The sequence below is a fragment of the Epargyreus clarus genome, unplaced genomic scaffold, assembly GCF_041222505.1.
Source record: "Epargyreus clarus isolate Ecla_fem2 unplaced genomic scaffold, WU_Ecla_fem_2.2 ptg000007l, whole genome shotgun sequence".
In the NCBI taxonomy this organism is placed as follows: Eukaryota; Metazoa; Arthropoda; class Insecta; order Lepidoptera; family Hesperiidae; genus Epargyreus; species Epargyreus clarus.
This window is the reverse complement of record NW_027332215.1, coordinates 21,526,496-21,545,309: the sequence shown is the minus strand read 5'-3', so window position 1 is coordinate 21,545,309 and position 18,814 is coordinate 21,526,496. Positions and strand designations below refer to the sequence as shown.

General features: G+C 35.4%; 1 long non-coding RNA gene across 1 annotated transcript in view; it reads left to right on the top strand.

Annotated features, from left to right (window-relative positions):
* LOC140743658 (uncharacterized) overlaps window positions 1-17,592 on the top strand; it is a 36,249-nt gene extending 18,657 nt beyond the window's left edge. The window contains exon 2 of the long non-coding RNA XR_012102485.1: window positions 14,128-17,592. This is a non-coding gene — a long non-coding RNA (uncharacterized LOC140743658). The remainder of the gene's footprint in view (window positions 1-14,127) is intronic.
* The last annotated feature ends 1,222 nt before the right edge of the window (window positions 17,593-18,814 follow it).

The following is an 18,814-nucleotide window of genomic DNA, read 5'->3' as shown; positions in this document are numbered from 1 at the left end:
AGTTCTTGTATACACGTTTTTCAAAGAAACAAATCTTACTTCTCTTTTCAGCAGTATTGGCTACGCTCTGTATGCAAAAGATCATTAAATTTAATATAAAACATATCGAAATCGAAAAATAAACTTTCGTTTAATTCGCAGTAACATCTATGTTTTAGAAGAGTACTGTTAAATCTATCTCACGTATTTCTTCTCCAATGTCTTTTTTAAATTTAATATTTCAATGTTCATAATTTTTGTGCACTTTAGCGAAATAGCTTTTCGCAACACTTATTTATTTTATGTGAATTTTATGGGATGTTTTGGCCATCACCCATTGTGAACTTTTTTTCCAAAGAACTCACATGAGTGTAGGTTTGGTGATGAGACTAAAATCACTTAAGGTTGATTGTAGTCACCCAACGGCGACAAAGCCCAACTAACATCATTGTACGCGACCTATTTTTACATTAAAATGTGCATATTAACTCGTCATGCGGAAATTTTAACCCAAGCGATTGTAACCCCGCTATGCTTGGCTGAGGCTTTATCGGAATGTAGGTCATCGAATATCGATTCTTATTCAATAAAGTCATAAAAATTATTTAATATATCGAAGTTTGCTGCCATGTTGCTATGACGATACTCAAGCTTATGAAAAGTAATTTTATAGTTAGTTTAATACCTCTGTGTAAGTATAATGAATATTAATAGACGACCAAGTAACCGACTTATTGCAAGTGAGCTTGCTATAGGTAATAGGAATAAAATAGGATGATTCAAGCAATGTACATTACGTACTTATTCAGTATAATTATTACGTATTATTGAATGCACCGATAAAACCATTTCCCACCAGGTGGACTGCCTGCTCATTGAAATTTTTTTTTTTGTTTACGAGGGGGAAAACTTCAAAAGGTACCCTATGCCGTGGGAGCGACACGGAGTTATGTGGGATTCTTATCGCACTAAAACCCCCCCGGTGGCCGTCCTCGGCGCTGCGTAGAGGACTCCGGGATCTCCAAAGGAACGCAACCGGAGTCCTCTTAGCGCGTTGCCCCATCATACTACATTGCGTTGCTCATTGATACTACAGAAATACTTTTTTTATAATATAGTGGCAAACGTCCTCATGGCAAGTCGCTACTATCCAAACACATATGTATTACTAAACCCGGGTTCTATCTGAAGTAAATCACAGATGCGTTGCAGTCTCAGAGGACTAAGTTGTTACGTTTCGGATAAGTGTGTCTCCCTTATCACGTCCATCTAAGGGGAACACGATAGTGCTTAACACTGGTGTTACTAGGCAAAAATAAGCAGGGCAATGGTGCCAAATCATAAATATATAGATAACTAGCTGACCCGGCAAACGTTGTGTTGCAAATAAATAAAAAAAAATATTAAGGGTGAACAACCCTTATCACTTACGGGTTTGAAAAATAGATAGAATATTTGAAACTGCGATGGTAGCGAAGTCTGTCGAATCCAATGTGAAACATTCCAAAATCAACAACTACTTACGAATTAAAAATTAATTTAAATAAATATTCCCACGGACCAAATTGTGAATCTAAACCATTCTCAAGTCCCCTTGAACACACACAACAAATTTCATCAAAATCAGTCCAGTCGTTTAGGAGGAGTTCAGTGACATACACACACACATATGAAATATATATATAAAAGATGTAAAATGTAATAGTAAGTAACAGTAGTGTAATATGTAAAGTGTAATACAGTAGATAATGTAAAATACGAGCGAGTGCAATTCCATTGGAGCATTGGCTAAACATGACCGAGCGATTCGTTCGCTGATAGAGTTTGCACGTTTCAAGTTCCACAAATATTATCCTCGCAGTAATGGAAATCTCACTCCGGTTGGTTCTCGGATTTACATGAAATTGCTTTGAGACCAACGCATGGTGATAGAAAACGAGCTTTGACTGTCGATAGGTACTCGTACTATCGAACTGTTTTATTTGGGAATTTAAATAGCTCGCCTTTAAATACTGTCTGCTTTCATACGAACTTAGTTTTGCTTACTAATAATATTATTTTGCCTCAAAATTTTAGTAGACTCTTGAATATTGTTTACCTGCAAAGCTACTGAAAATATATTGTTGTAATATACATACTGGTCCACTGCAAAATGTCCCAGATTTATAATCAAATAACTATTATTTTTTTGCATGTTTGTTTATATCTTGAAGGTGGTAGAACCCTTTGTGGTTCGACTCCGGGGGCACCACCGCCACCCCTATTTTTGCCTCATAACCGCAGTGTTAGGCACTGCTGTGTTCCGAGGCGTTCCAGCTTAGTCCTCAGCGGTAGCGGCGCATCTGTGGCCGACCTCAGGTAGGAATATCTAATTATATTTGGGGTTGATTACAGATGGGCGGTAGTAGCCACTTACCATCAGGTGGACTGCATGCTCGTCTGCTACTCCTATATTATAAAAAAAAATCTCTTTATGGTACCCATGGTACCTATATCACGATGAAAGTTGTTTTTCATTTAATCATTAAATTATAAACAAAAAATATATTTATACGGATTTTTTATAAAGGTGCCTTTCGGTAATTTGAAATAAATTTCATAATTTACACTCCCTCAAAATTCTCATTGTCGAAATGATCAGTTGTATATTTTTCAAATGTTTGACTGTTCGCGAGGGCGTGTACGTAATGCAAGCGCGTGGTATCTGCATTAACATTGCATAAGGTTTGCGCACTCGCGCACGCCGAAGGTCGCGTTAAAAATTACACGAATACTTAATCCATACATGTCTGAGTGTGGGTGAAAGCACGAAGCGTTAGTGTTCAACGTTTTTATGAAATTCAAGCAGCGAGTTAGCGAATGAGCGTGCAGTGCATGGTGCTAAATGGTTACTACCGCCCATGGACATCTGTAATCAACTCCAAATAAAACAAGTCTATCTGAGGTTAATAACGGAGGCGTCGCAGCTCCTGATGACTAAGATGGCTCATGTGTAAGTCCAGTAAACACTCGTTGCTCATGAACGTTTGCTATCTACTAGGTTTGCTATGTACGATTTGGACGATTGCATTTTTTTAAGTTTACTGAATAGTAAATTGGAACGGCCCTCGCCTCGCCCTGTATTCTGGCGAACACAGCAGCCCTTAACAAGCACGAACACATGATTGTATTCCATCGCGTCGTGTCTCTACCTAAAACCTTATTATACCCTATAATGACAGAACAAAGTAAAAGTTATAATTATTTGTTATTTTTGCTTAGAAGACAAAAATAACAATAGCGTTGATACCACCGCAGTGCAAAAAAATCTAAAAATGATGACATAACCCTTTAAAGTTTTGTGTTATGCTGGTCATGGACACTTGTCACCAAATTGAAATACGACACCATAGATATGTTATACTAACGTACGAGGATAATATATCTATGGACAACACCATTATTAAAATGTTAGTCACAAAAACACTAACATAAAAATCTATATAATGTTTATAATTTATCTTTTTTTTGTAATATAAGAGTAGCAGACGAGCATGCAGTCCACCTGATGGTAAGTGGCTACTGTCGTCCATGGACATCTGTAATCAACCCCAGATAGGATTAGATATTCCTACCTGAAGTGGACCACAGATGCGCCGCTACCCCTGAGGACTAAGCTGGAACGCCTCGGAAAAGTCTGTCTCCCTTACACTGCTGTTATTAGGTAGAAATAGGTGTGGCGGTGGTGCCGCCGGAGTCGAACCACAAAGGGTTCTACCACCGTCGAAATCTATCAATATATAATTCTATAATTTTTTAAAATAAAATAATATGATTAATATGATTAAATAGAAATTATACGTCGTGGGCTTAATACGTTCATAAAGATGGTAAAATCATCGGATTAATCTAATATGAAATTTCGTTCAGATAAATATATGTTTATACTTAATTTGGGTGATCGCTACCTCTTTTTATGTAAACTAAACTAAAGTATTCTTCCTTCAATCTAGGTACCTAAGTATGTAACTAAACATATTTAAAGCACAGAATACTTACAGTTCAGCCTCGGAATTACAAAGATAATAATTATAAAGCATAAAATCTAAACTTTATAATACCTTATCTTAAAGGTTTTTTGGAGGAATAGAGATTTATGTAAGCATACCTACTGCATTTATAATCGAATAACTTTGCATCTGGCGCGAGGCCGGGTCACGTATAGCTCGCGCCAATGCATACGTTATATTCAAATGGCGAATACCATATTAACACAATCAGATCACAAGAAGATCACATACATCGCTTATGTGAGCAGTGAGGTTCATACAATTCTAAAATGATCTGAATAATAGCTTGAAACTTTCCCAAATCTACAGTTTAATAAATTGCGAAGATGTTACGAAAATTAAGTGTAGCAAATACGTAATACACGGCTACGATTGTAGGTTTGTTTAAATACCTATTTAACTCCATGGTGATGTAGTATTATTAGTTAGTATTCTAGTATTACTCTTTATAAACATATGAAAAAAACATTTCGATAATGAACTCATATTCCAAACTAAATGAATAGTAGAATTTGAAAGACCGTGGAGAATTTTGAATTTGGAACAGATACTAATACATTATAGAGACAGGAATCAAAATTGTGACATTTGCAATCATTTATTTATTGGCGCGGGTTACAGCTCCGTAAATCGATACGAAGCAAGCGTAGCGACGTTCGCAGCTACAAGATTGTGCTAATAGTTTAATCTACCCGCTGTTTTCTTTTCTTGTTCTATAGAATTTATTTACCAAATTTACATATACAAAATACATAAATACAAAAATGAAAAACAAAAATATAAAATCAAAAACACTACCATAAAAGATTGTTACCATCACTGTCATTGTGCGAGGTTCCCAAGATGCTAGCAGCATTTCTTCTCTAAATTGCTCTACCATTTCTTTGACCCGCTGTTACGATATAAGGACATAGTTTAGGTTATAGTATAACTTTTAAGGATATCAAAGTGATAACAAAGAGTATAACTTTTAAGGATCCATGTATAATTAATTTTATACTACTTTCTATATAAAATATTATAACGTTTTGAAGGTGGTAGACGCCAGCATCACGGCCACACCTATTTCTGTCTAATAACAGAAGTGTTAAACGATGTTATGTTCTGGTCTGAAGGGAAGGGGAGATAAACTTTGCCGAGGCATTCCAGCTTAGCTTAGTCCTCAGAAATAGCGGCCCATCTGTTGCAAACCTCGGGTATTGGATTAGAGGTGTCTATGGGCAGCAGTAGCCACTTACCAGATACTGTCCATGTTCTGCTACTCCTATATTATAAAAAACAAAATTTAACTAGAAAAGATAACCTATGCGAACATATCATGGTTACGTGAATAACGCCGGAAACAGTCCAGTATTATAACAATTACTGTTGATACTTTGATATCATTAATGGGTACCTATAATACCATATAGGTAATAGCACAGTATTATGACAATTACTATTAATACTAGGTAAATGGGTACCCATAATGCCGTATATTACCTATTCAGTATCACGTTTCTCGGCCCATTAGGGTTCCAAAGTGAGAATGGCAATGATTCAATTAAGGTGCATTAACGAAAGGAAGTTAGAAAATTGCTGTGCATGAAGGTACAAAGTACACACAGTCATCTGTTAATGTACATAGATGAAATAACGAAATAGACACCTCATTTCGATACACTTTCTACTATCATATCTGATGATTTACCTATAGTCCGATTAGGTGTCCAAAATGTAAACAAAGGTGTTGACCTATCAAGAAAATATGTTTCAAATGGTAGTTTCGTATTTTGACAATATTAAATTAATAAACTAATACAACAATAATTAATCTAAATAAATTAAAATCAATTCACATTTTCCAATATTTATATTAAATCAATTACATTTCATACAGTAATAATAATAAAAAAACAAGATTTATTGTAGAAAATTAAATTGTGATAATGGTAACACTATCGGGATCCAAAACATTTTTTGTGCCGCTATTTTTAAGTTTCGTAGTTGATATTATTCATTTTCGTGATCGTGGTCGAACTCGAATGTTTTCTAGTTTTCATAGCGCGTTTTTTTAAATTGTGTGCGGTTGTTACGTTTTTGTTTTTTTGTTGAGTTTGTGAAAGTTTTCGTTGCTTGTTAATTTGTTAGGATTTGCAATACCTGTAATCGTATTTTGATAGTGACATTTCTTTGTGTACATTTTGGACACCTAATTATGAATCAGACTATATTTGGTGATTCTATTATACTATTATTATGTGACGCGTCCAAAATCCAATTCAATCAGCATGCAGTTAAACTTCAGAAACCATATCAGGAGTCTATATAGTTTGTTAACATTCGTGTCAATGTAACCCACGCACCTCATTAAACAAATTCTGCTTTCAATATGTGGAAGACAAATGTGTCATGCCCTGTTCATTGACAGTCGTTATTTATATCAATTTTAATAAGATATTGTCATTGTAACATCGGCGTCGGTATTTAACATAATTTAAAATGTTTCTCCGTTCGAAAAATTCACCCTTTTATATTCCACTGGTCATTTCCCACCACCAAATCTGAAGCGTAGCTACTCTATCGCCCCAATAGATATTACTTCAGAAGATATGGTATAATTATTTTATGTTTAGGTGTATATTGATATTTTTAAATAGATACAGAGGAATGACAGAAAAAATCCAGATAGTACCTTGATATTAAAATTTTCAAATAGAATTCTGCGGATTTTTTAAATATTGACATGAGAAAGTCTATATTGATGAATATTGTACATTCAACAACCAACATACGTATAAAACTACTTCTAAGTACAAAATACCCTTGTACTAACGAGGGTGGCCAGGCAGCCGCGTGACCCGGGCGGGACATCTCGATTCCGAGCAAGGAGGCTCCGTGACCCGCTCGTTAACTCACTTGGCCTACTTCACAGTGAATCGTTAAACGTATACCTATACTTACTCCTATTATTTGTAAATGATAACTGGATTCTAAAATGTTCTGAGTTTCGTCCCCTCCACGGACTCAAAAGGTGTAAGAACCATCGCATAGCCTATTTTATTTTATGACATACTTCTCACCACCTTAAAACAATAACACAGAGGTAAGCTGTATTATGGTTGATTGTGTGAAGCGAGATACACTTATACGAGGTGTTCTGTGGTCAAACTCAGATAGGTCCGTAGTTTTGAATTTGGCGATTAAGGCCCATTTCAAATATTCGATATAGTAACTAGCAACCATGTAGAAAATTTTGCAAATATATTTAAAGACAAAGAATAAGTAGTTCGATGAAGGCGATGGATGAATTCAATATTAACAAATCTCAATAATTGAGTGTTAGACTTAACACGTAACGGAAGGGTGACCTACTGCAGCAATATTAATAAACAGCACATAATAACCGCTTAACGAAATAGTTACAGCAATCTAAACCCCCGTCCTCCATTAGGTGCTTTAACAAGCTGGAGCGATCTTGTCAAGTGGGTCATGTCTATTGAGCATGCGATAGGGCGTCCTATTAGACGAATAACAATGCCCTTCGGCCTTACCTGCTTTAACGGAACTTGTAAATAGTTGTTATATTATTGTTGTAAAACTGCTAGACCGCACTGAATATAGAAATTAATCGCGTCGCCATAGCAAATCGTATGACTACACCTGCTCGCAACTACTTCAGAGCGGACTAGCAGTTCGGCGCGAACGATACCGTTTTAATTATTTAGCAGAACATCACTATAAGACTCGTCATTTATTTTTAATTTAAACTTTGTAATATAAATCCGTGTAAGCCTTCGATCACTGTGTAAGCTAATGCAATTGCTGATGGCTGAGCTGATGTCAGTCGGCGACAGTCGTTGAAACACGGTAACGACAGACGACGACAATCGGCAACCATCAGCGACGGTCGTCCACATAAACTATCGCTCGCGTCTCGTGTCGTGTGCTACATCCCTTCAAGTTATAAACAAAATTAAACCATGGGCCAATAGGTAGCGTGGTTTACGTAACAAGATTACCAAGCGTGTAGTCCACCTATCGTTAAGTTGTCACTGACGCCCATGAACATGTAAGTCTGAATAGAAGTAATGAGGTACCTTGGAATATAGCAAGCAAGGGCAAGTTGATAATGAACTAGTTAATTAACTGGTTTAGCGTGATTTGGAGCTGGACGAGGGTTGAGGAATTAAGAAGGTAGGCGGAAAAGACAGTTCCTAATGTACAGACAGTTAAGAATCGGCCAAAGTGTTCGCGTTTTTTTTTTAATTAAGTGGTGATATCACTCACTTTGGCCCCCAAACCTTGGTCATCCTTGTAAGTAGTTAACTCTGCCTTACCACTATATATAACATAATTTTGATCTCCTTCTCTTTATTACACACATTGTTCACACACAGGGTGATTTGTTTAGGGCCAAATCAGAAACTAATTAAGGATTAGCGATAAATGCTGGAAGAAGTTACGAGTTTCGGTTACGAGGCCGGTTTTGATAAAAACTAATACTGCATCAATTGATTTTGTTAAGGTAATTCCCTAGCCGGGAATCGAACCTTAATTAAAAACAACACATCCTTTATTATTCCACTATCGAAGAACATCGCTTATAAGGATCAAATTCTGGAAAATAATGATAAATGACCAACTTATTGAAAAGCCTATTTTTTAAGAAAATACCTATTTATCATATTACGCTGGCAACTAAGTTCACGCCATTCCTTAATTTAAACATTTCACATATTAACAAATTCACTGTGTTACCTTTGTGACATGACAAATAATAAAATTGACATGACAAATAAATCAGTCGCCAAATCTAGTCAATTAGAAATAACAGCTTTCCATATATTTCACGTGACTGAAACTGATGACGGATTTAGAAAGTGATTGGTGAAGCAATCTCTGAATGGAGAATAAAGCAAGTAAATACACCTTCCATTTCATTATCACTTTCTTTGTCATCCCCAGACCATTGTGTAGTATGCTCCACTTATAAATACATCACCTTACGATACTATTAAATTTGTCTGTTTCTATTCCGTTTTACGACGAAATATAGAAATGTAGATAGTTATCAACTTATTCCAACAATCATTAATAACTAAATAGGTCAATTATATTTCTACTATAATAAGGTACACAACATTTCAAATAGATACTGAAGTACCTAACGATTGTACCTATATAAAACATACTGTATGCAATCGATCAGAATTGTGGATAAAATCGTGATTTATGTAGGTAGGTAGGCACATGAAGTAAATTAATAGTTGCTGTTGTTTTACATTATTAACTGTACTTATGTTTATAATGTTATGATAATTCGATAACATGTTATGATACCGGTGTCAGCATTAGGCCAAGTCGTGATTAGCGATCATAGTTTAATAGCGAGGAAAGGTTTAATTGCTAAATTAGCAACAACATCAATTCATTCCATCTCTGGTCTGCTAGAATATAAAAAGTCGGGTTGTCCGTACGTTGTTTAGGGCGACCATATGTGCGAGTGTGCGATCTGGGTCGAGAGTCGCGTCCTACGTGCCAAACACACACAGATAAGGGGCCCGCCTGTCCGCGATAGACGCACACAGCGGCCCCGGCCTCGTCCGAGAACTAGGCCGAAAAACTCGCGCATGCGTCGCTCGCCCTATACCTACCAAAATAATCTTTAGGGAATTACTGCAGCGAGTTGCCCATCTCAGATACTGTGACTTTTCACACATTTTCCCTTTATGAGACAACGTTAACGACGATGGGCGTTACCGAACTAAGAGTTTCGCACGCTTCCTATTACAATTTCTCAAGTCATTTCATCCCATCGTAAGTTCCAAATATTACGATGTACTTAGGTACCTACTTATTTTGTATAACAGAGAGACACCACAATGAGTTAAGTTGTAGTTTCAATTTTGCTTGCCTACTCGTAATGTCTTGATAGAATTATTGCTTTGTGTCCTCATTGAGTACGAGAGCATGAGCTTCCTTATTCCATAAAATCGCCTTCACAATGTACTGGTCGAGATGCATTGTGCGTGATTCGTCTTTGACGTGTGAACGGTAATCTGCAGCTATTATCGCCTTAGCAGGATATCCTTGCAACGAGCGCAATCGCAATAATTGCGTCGAGACGAGTGGTGGCGAAGACACAATTGGTTCTATTACCTATCCTTAGAATTTGCACACATTGTATGTTGATTGTGCACCAGTTTACTGACGTTCGTCGCCTGTCGACTGCATTAAGAGTGACAAGTTGATGACAGGAATTCTGAACGTGGTAAATGTTGCTAACGACGCTGTAGGTACTGGCTGGCTGTTGACCTCCTTGAATACGTTTTCTCAAGATTAATTTGCTGGATTTTCATTATCAGTATATTTTTAATAATATGCGTGTATCTACTTATTTTATCTATTTCGCAAAATAAACTATTTTGTTCAAAATATGGATATTACGTGAGTATCTAATATTTAAACGTATCTTTTTTAGTTACACTGTAGGAAACCTCATCCCTATTCTTAGTCATGATGTATGTTACATATCATGTGTGTTAATCCATACTGAACAATAGCTTAAACGCACGTGTTTTCGGTCCTGCCACAAGGATGGTCAAAAACGCATTTTATCTATAATTCGGTATCGTATGGTCGAAACCCATACAATAACCAAGTAGAATTTCAACACACGCATGGAGCATTGCTGAGGAAGTAAGTAATAATCACTTAATTGTTTAGTGAAACGATACCCCCCCCCCCCCCCACGGTGGCCGTCCGCGGCGCTTGGTGGTGAACTCCGGGATCTCCGAATGAACACAACCGGAGTCCTCCGAGCGCGATGCCCCAATCGGGCTCTTCCCTGGGGCAGCAGTTTACGCTCCACCCACACACCTAGTGTTTACAACGGTATGCGGCCACACACACCGTCGTCCTTCCCGGGGTTACTTGCTGGACGGTTCGAGCTCCCACTCTTGCCGCCCGCAACCCCAGAAGCCCCCTTTTAGTCGCCTCATACGACAGGCAGGGGATACCGTAGCCCTATTCTAGTCCCGGGACTACAGGGAAAACACATTGTTAATACCTATAAATAGTTTTAATATCGTGATTTCGAACAATTTGTCATGTAATAAAGTCAGAAATCACTTTCTTAAACATGTGCTTAGGCATTCTAAAACCCTTGTATTTACAACTAGCAATACCAACTGCGTTAGACTACTGTCATAGTCTAAGGTTCAAGATGGGATCAGAGGTGGAAGAGGAACTATAATTAATAAATGATGAGTTTGAGAACGTAGGCACCTCATCAATGTTTATTTTATGGAACGATGTGTGTAGATGTTCTTTGTTGGTATTTTTTTAAGTAAAATATTTTTATAGTTATTTAACTCAATTTCCTCGATAAATTACATGTTAAACACTTATGTAATAACTTATCCATCGTACATTTATAATTCTGGTTTTTCAAATAGTGCTCACACAACGTGTAGGTGTTATATTTTTATTTCATCACTGAATTACCGCGAAACGGGAGGAAACTTTCCTACAATTAATGTTATTTTCCTCATCCCGTCAGAGACAATAGACTGGGACATGTTGTTATGTATTAAGCCCGTATCTGGAAAATAACTAGAAATAAATATACCTACATAAAATGGCTTGGACGACGAGGTCCCGTTGGCGTTCCAATTATCGTTTCCGGTCCGACTAATTATTAACGCTTTATTATTACTTATTATAAAATAATGATACTAAAAACATCACATAACTAACTAAACTCTTACTCACAGACGTACTATTTTGGGTTATTTCATTATCCTTATTAGATTAATAAATTCCCCAATTTATGACTTAGACTAGACTAAAAAATGAATAATAAATAATAGTTAAAAAAACCTAAAAAACACGGTTTCATTGCTAATCGAACTAGGACCTAGAAAATAAATCAATCAATCATAATTAAAATTTCTAGTTTTTAGTTCGATTAGCAATAAAGCCGTGTTTTTTTTTAGCTTTTTTTAAACTATTATTTACTTAAGTTATGTGCATATTAGAAATTAATTACCTAAATTTGGTAAAAGAAAACATCGCGAGGAAAGCAAAAAGCTTGAGACTTCCTAAAAATGGTCTCAAGGATATGTAAAGTCTACCAATCCACACTTAGACAGAGCGTTTGGCCTGGCCTAACTTCTTTCACTTTGAGAGAAGACCCGAGCCACAGTATAAGGATATATAATACTGTGCCCGAGCCTAGCAGTGGCACAATAACAGGGTTTAGCCAAACGAACATGCTTTCCACGGGAAGGTAAATGGCCACCTCCGCCCATGGACATTTGCACGGACACCCGCGTATGAACCAATGATGGGATTGTACTTCTACCAGAAATTGGCCACCGATTCACACCTAAAAACTGAGCTGAAACTCCTCCCTTAACAAAATCATCTCACCAAAACACAACACGGATTAATATAACCTAATTATAAGAGGAAGAAATAGATGTTGCGGGAGTAACGGAAACAAACCACAAAAAATATATTTTTAAAAGTACATATATTACTTTCGTAACGAATTAGTGACTAAAACACATATGATATTCCATGAACATAAATTCTAGATTCTAAATAATTAGGGGTTGTTTTATCTTAAATTAGATAACTTCGAATTAATAAATCCCAAGCATCGTATCTATTTAAGTTCAACGATCTTGAGAAAACCTTTTATATTATATAACACGTGTTGACGTACAAATTTGGCAGGCTTTCAAGCTGATACTTTGTCGTTTAGTGTTTTCACATATACAAAATATTTTTTATATTCTTAATTAACTTTCTCTACTAGAAAGCTGTATATATTTATTGCTACTTAGGTACTAGTATGTCGGAATGTATGAAAGAATGAGTGCAATTATCGAATTTTGTGTGTTTACTTTTTTTATTTATTTTCTCTCATAAGGTACATTCACACATATATTATTAGTTTGCCAAACTGTGTAACAGTTTGTCGGCAGTGTTCCGGTGGATAGGGATAGTTGTACACCTTAAAAGATACGAATATATGTATACCACAAACCACTACTTGTGAACGCATTAAAAATGATACAATACATGAAATATGCACATGCATATCATAGACCAGTAAAGAAATTTCGCTGCCTTGAAATTGAATGAAGCCACAAACCGCTTATTAGTAAGTTATTTTTTGAATTCTTGACAAATAAAAACATTTTTAGAGAAAATTTACGAATAAATAACTAATACTTACATACTTATTTTTGGAAATAACTAAAAAAAGATATCTTTTTTTACACCTCTGTCTGTATCCCGAGATTTGCATGTGCAATAAACTTTATTTCAGTTTATCAATATTTGGATTTACTTGGTATTGCTTAAAAAGTTACAATTACGGTAAATACGGGTGTGAATAAATACAAAATGTGCAGGAGTTCAGCCAGTAAGATTAAAAAACTGTGCAGTACTTTTCGATAGTCGTCACAGCTGTCCAATTTATTCTGGACCACACTATACTTTTATTAAGCAGTCGTTCCCAAGATAAGGTTAAATATTTCGAAAAGATCTCGGATCAGCTTAATTTGGGCAACTGGAGGTTGAGTAATGTTGTCAAAAGTACTGTGGCGTGCAGTGTTGCGTCTGTCTAATTGTACCGTCGATGTAGAGGTGTCTTTGGGGCCCGATTGGGTGTCGTAAACAAATTGTATAGTATTGGAAGAAGGCTATGCTACATGTATCTACACCCTGTTATAAGCACAGTTGATATTCGGGGATGCACTGTGATAGTCTTGATCAAACTATCCAATCGAATCGAAAATTATATAGTTAAAAGCTGCAACTGAGAAAATTATATTCTAGTGTAGTAACTAACTAACCCAATTTAACTACAACTAGGTACTCGTATCTTATGGAGAACTCAGGCTTCTATAGGATATTTTTAGCATAATTTATTGACTCCTAATATATTCATTATTGCTAAGGTGACTGTAATTTAAACATTTTAAGTGTGTAAGGAATATTAACTTTATTACGGCTAATTAGACTTAGACATAAACGTCCTCTAAGTACCTACTACTTATAGTATTGGTGTGATTTGCTTAATTATATTAATTTTATTTTTCAGATTTGCCGGTGCTCGCCGAGCTGCTTGAACATTTAATGAAACTGCTCCTTCAATAGACCCTCAGAGCACTATGCCGTGGCTTCGGTCAAGTCTGTGGTCGCTCTACACACGAAGTTACAGACTACTGCTGATTAATTTATATATTACATACGATACCTTATGGATTACATGGGCAACCTATGATTACCGAGAAATTCGTTACGAATGCCCTGGATTCTCTTTGCTTATAATTAAACGCAGACGCCGCCGTTAAAATTACACGATGAAATATCTATTTGGAACCTGTTCAGGTACCTGACTGACTATATTCTATTGGTCGCTTAAAGATACATTTTTAAATGTTAATATTTACCTTCGACGCTTTTTCTAACGATATAAAACATTTTCTTAGACCATGTCAGTATTATTTACATTGTATTCTAGTAGTATGTTTTAATTTTTAACGTTTCTGTGATCACTAGGTACTAAGTAGATATTTAAGTTTTATCTATTGCCATATAGTTTATACCTACTGTTATCGTAATTTTACTATGATAGATTGAACCTATTTACTAAAGAAAGATAAATTACCTAAATTAAAATGAATTATTTTGACTTACATGTTTATGACATTTATAAGTAGATGAAGTTAATAGTAGGGGAGCCCAGGATGCTAAATGTGTAGAACGTTTTGAAGGTGGTAGAACCCTTTGTGGTTCGACTCCGGCGGCACCACCGCCACACCTATTTCTACCTAATAACAGCAGAGTTCGGCACTGCTGTGTTCCGGTTTGAAGGGTGTGGTAAGGGAAATAGACTTTTCCGAGGCATTCCAGCTTAGTCCTCCAGGGGTAGCAGCGCACTGTGGCCGACCTCAGGTAGGAATATCTAATTCTATCTAGGGTTGATTACAGATGTCCATGAGCGGTAGTAGCCACTTACCATCAGGTGGACTGCATGCTCGTCTGCTACTCTTACGTTATATAAAAAATATATATATATTTGTTATTCTGACGAAAAAAAAAGTATGACAAATAATGAATTTTCCTAAAAATGAGCCTTTTCCTTTAGTTTGTGATGCATCATTACTTCCCAGGGATTCATGCTAATAAGTGACACTATCAGATAGCATAATACTACAGGATGGTTTTTTTTTCAAAATGACTTTTTACTATTGCGACGCGTGGTAATTGGCAGATTATGATGTTTCCCGTTTTCTAACATTATTTCCTTTATATTAAAAAGAAAATTGACCACGTTCGAGCAATGTCCAGTGATCGATATTTTTGACTGTGCAAACCCCCCGACATAGAAAGCTCATTTATGGTTTAGGATACTCTACAGAGTGTAAGGTATCTCTCATGTCTTAGTCTGACGTGCTCGAGACACTTCCGAAATCCCCTCTTGGGCTCCCCAACTATAAGACTGGTTTATTATTTTAACTTTAACCTAAGTAGTAGGTGTGTAATCATTATATTATTAAAATTCCTTGTGATCAATCAAATAACATTTTTCTTGGATGGTATAAATACATCTGCGTTAAAAATAACAACGATGAAGATTCTTTTCTACTAAATTTACTACACAGGATAAGTAATTACATAGACCTGTACCTATATAATTACTTACCGATATCTGTGGAAAATAAGTAGATACATATACGATTAAAACAATTTTAAAATAAGGGGTGTACTTCCGAAAAGCGCATACCGCCGATCGACCTAAAATTTGGTAGACTAACGTATGTGTGTGTGTGTGTGATGTGAACTTTTCGATGATTTTCCGCCGTAGTACATAAATAAAAATCAAAATGGCGTTTGCGCCAATTTTCGTTATGATATTCGTGATCAGGAGGTCAAAATACGTTAGTCTACCAAATTTCAGATTGATCGGCGGTATGCGCTTTTTGGAAGTTTATCCAAAATAAGTGTCTCTTTTTGGATATTTTATACTTCGGTATCTACTTTTGGGATTGTTCTCACTGAATCTGAATTTGAGTTATAGATCATGATCAAGATAACGTAGATACTTACCTACAATAGTTTCCTAATAGAGAGTGACAGGCTGACAGGCGACAGTATCCTCGATCCCTTGATACTCAAGTACCTGTCTAAATAAAATAATATAATGTTTATAAGATCTCATTTCGTTCCTATCCTAATGATGTTTGACGTTAATCTATACTTACATTACCCACTTATAATATATTTTTTTGTTTTGTATACCTATGATTGTGATTACGTAGATAACACACAAATGTTAAAAAAATATTTTATATATAATTTTACTTGTTTCATAAGAATTTTTGATAAAAAGATGCTATATCATCTTAAGGTTTTATTTTCATCTTTCTATTATAATACGTTTATATCATAATGTATACGTACTAAAGCTCAACATGTTCCTTGTTCTATGTATAAAGTAAAATATATATTTAAACCAAGCTAGAAAGTAGAGAATCTACCTATTTTTTTATAATTAGTTTTATTACTTCGCTGTCATGATTTGAAAATTGAAAAGGTACGCCGATTTTCCGTTTTGTTTAATGAATATTTCTTTAAAATTGATCTGGATTTCAGATGGACGCAAGCGATTGAAATTTCAATGAACCCATAAGGATTCAAAGTTAGATAGATTCAATGTCCTATAAATTTCATGTATCTAGGTCATTTGTTCTTAACCCGTGGTGCGCGGACCACAGCAGAGATGATCCAAGAATATTCAATTAAGTGAGATCTGCGACTTATTCAAAGTTTTAATTAAATCCGTTGTAACAATGACAGTTCAATATTCTGGAACTTTGTAGCCTCTGGCAGCAGCCGAGATATCATTTTAATGGAAAAATGGAATATCGCTGAATCTGTGATGGAATGGATGAAAAGCTAGGGAAGCATTCATTAATGTTAATTATTTTCATTCATCTTATACTATCATATAATTTAGGTTCAAGATTTAAGCAACACGTAATGTATATAAAATGTTAATCTTATTTTAGTAAAAAGTTTAAATAATGTTATCACTAAAATACTACGTATTTTTGCAATATATAAATTTCATTTGAAAATAATATTGTAATTTCTCATATAAACTATACAACACGTAAAGTATATAAATGTTAATGTCATATTAGTAAGTTTAAAGCATGTATATATTATCCTACAGGTTTAAAGAATGTTATAACTAAAATAATACGTATTTTTGCAATATTTTCAATTTCATTTGAAAATATATTTTAAATTATCATTCAACCTACACAACAAATAAAAGGCATAATAAAAAAAATGTTTTATTTCTTCTGTCTATAAAATAAATGAAGCATATTTAGGTATTACCTATACCTATTATATGAATTGTTATCACTTGCCGATGTACCTTCTTACCTATTTCCTAGAATACTTTCTTAAATGTAAGATAAATGTTGTACATCTATACCTACTTGAGTACCTATTTTATGTAGATATGTGTATTAAAATATTCATGTGTTAAGTTTCAAAATGTTTTATTTATCTTTCATGCCTCTTTCCTCTCCTGCACAAACATTTTTACGATCATTGATGATGATCACTCGTACCCATAGCAGAAGGCAGGTTTTAGCTAAAGCTACGCCTATGCCTGTAAAAATAGAACTCAAGTTCTGCCTGAAGTCTCTCACAGGTGATCTAGCATAGCTTTCCCAAGTTGAAATCATTTTAGAAGTAAATTCGGAGAGATAATATTTTGAGATTCCAAAGAAGTAGTGTGTATCGATAACATAAATAACATACCTTAAAAAGAAGCAATACTACCGACCCATATCCGGTACAAGCTTATTTCGGTTTAGAGGCAGTCCTTAATACCCAGTTGTACAAGCTAGTATTAAAATTGGGACTTCCATAATGAAAGAGAATAAAGATATACTATGAGCATCATTTGTATTTATTCGGTACTGTGCTCAGTGGAAAAAAAAAGGGAAATGAAATTTCGATCTACGTTAGGCAAACATGAGTGTCCGTTATTAATACGTAAACTATCCAAATTATGTCTCCCAAAGATAGATAGATTGATTATTAACAACGGCAATAAATAGGTACAAGATTAAGTTATATTATTAACCAGCCAGATATTCCGTGAGTTATGTAAATCAATACTGTGTGAAATGAGAATTATCACGAGGTAACGAGGAACGGTCGTCGTTGTTAAGCAAATAGAGGATAAGTGCCCTATCCCGTCATGACTTCCACTACGCAGTGAGTTGCGACTAACCTTATACCTAGTTAAAGCCCACTTGAAATTGAACCCAAGGTCGGTTTGCTTATTGACGTTGAACAGTTGTGTCTACACAACACAGTATCATTTACTGGCAGATTTACTGTTATATACTAAATTAATTAGTATAGAATCAATATTTGGGACTATGTTTCATGTGAGTAATCCAAACGGAAACGGAGATTTAAAATCAACATGGACTGATCTCACGTGCTCAACTAATAACCTCCCAGATCACACCATAAGTACATCAAAAAACTGTCAAAGTCGGTCAAGCCGTTTAAAACCATTTTTATGTCTAGTAATTCCATCCTACAAAACTGTAATTATACACAGATAGGTACAGATTACAAAAGAATTATTAAAATCGGTCCACTAACGCCGGAGTAATTCGTGTACATGCATAAAAAAAAGATACCGGCCGAATTGATAACCACCTCCTTTTTGAAGTCGGTTAAAAATG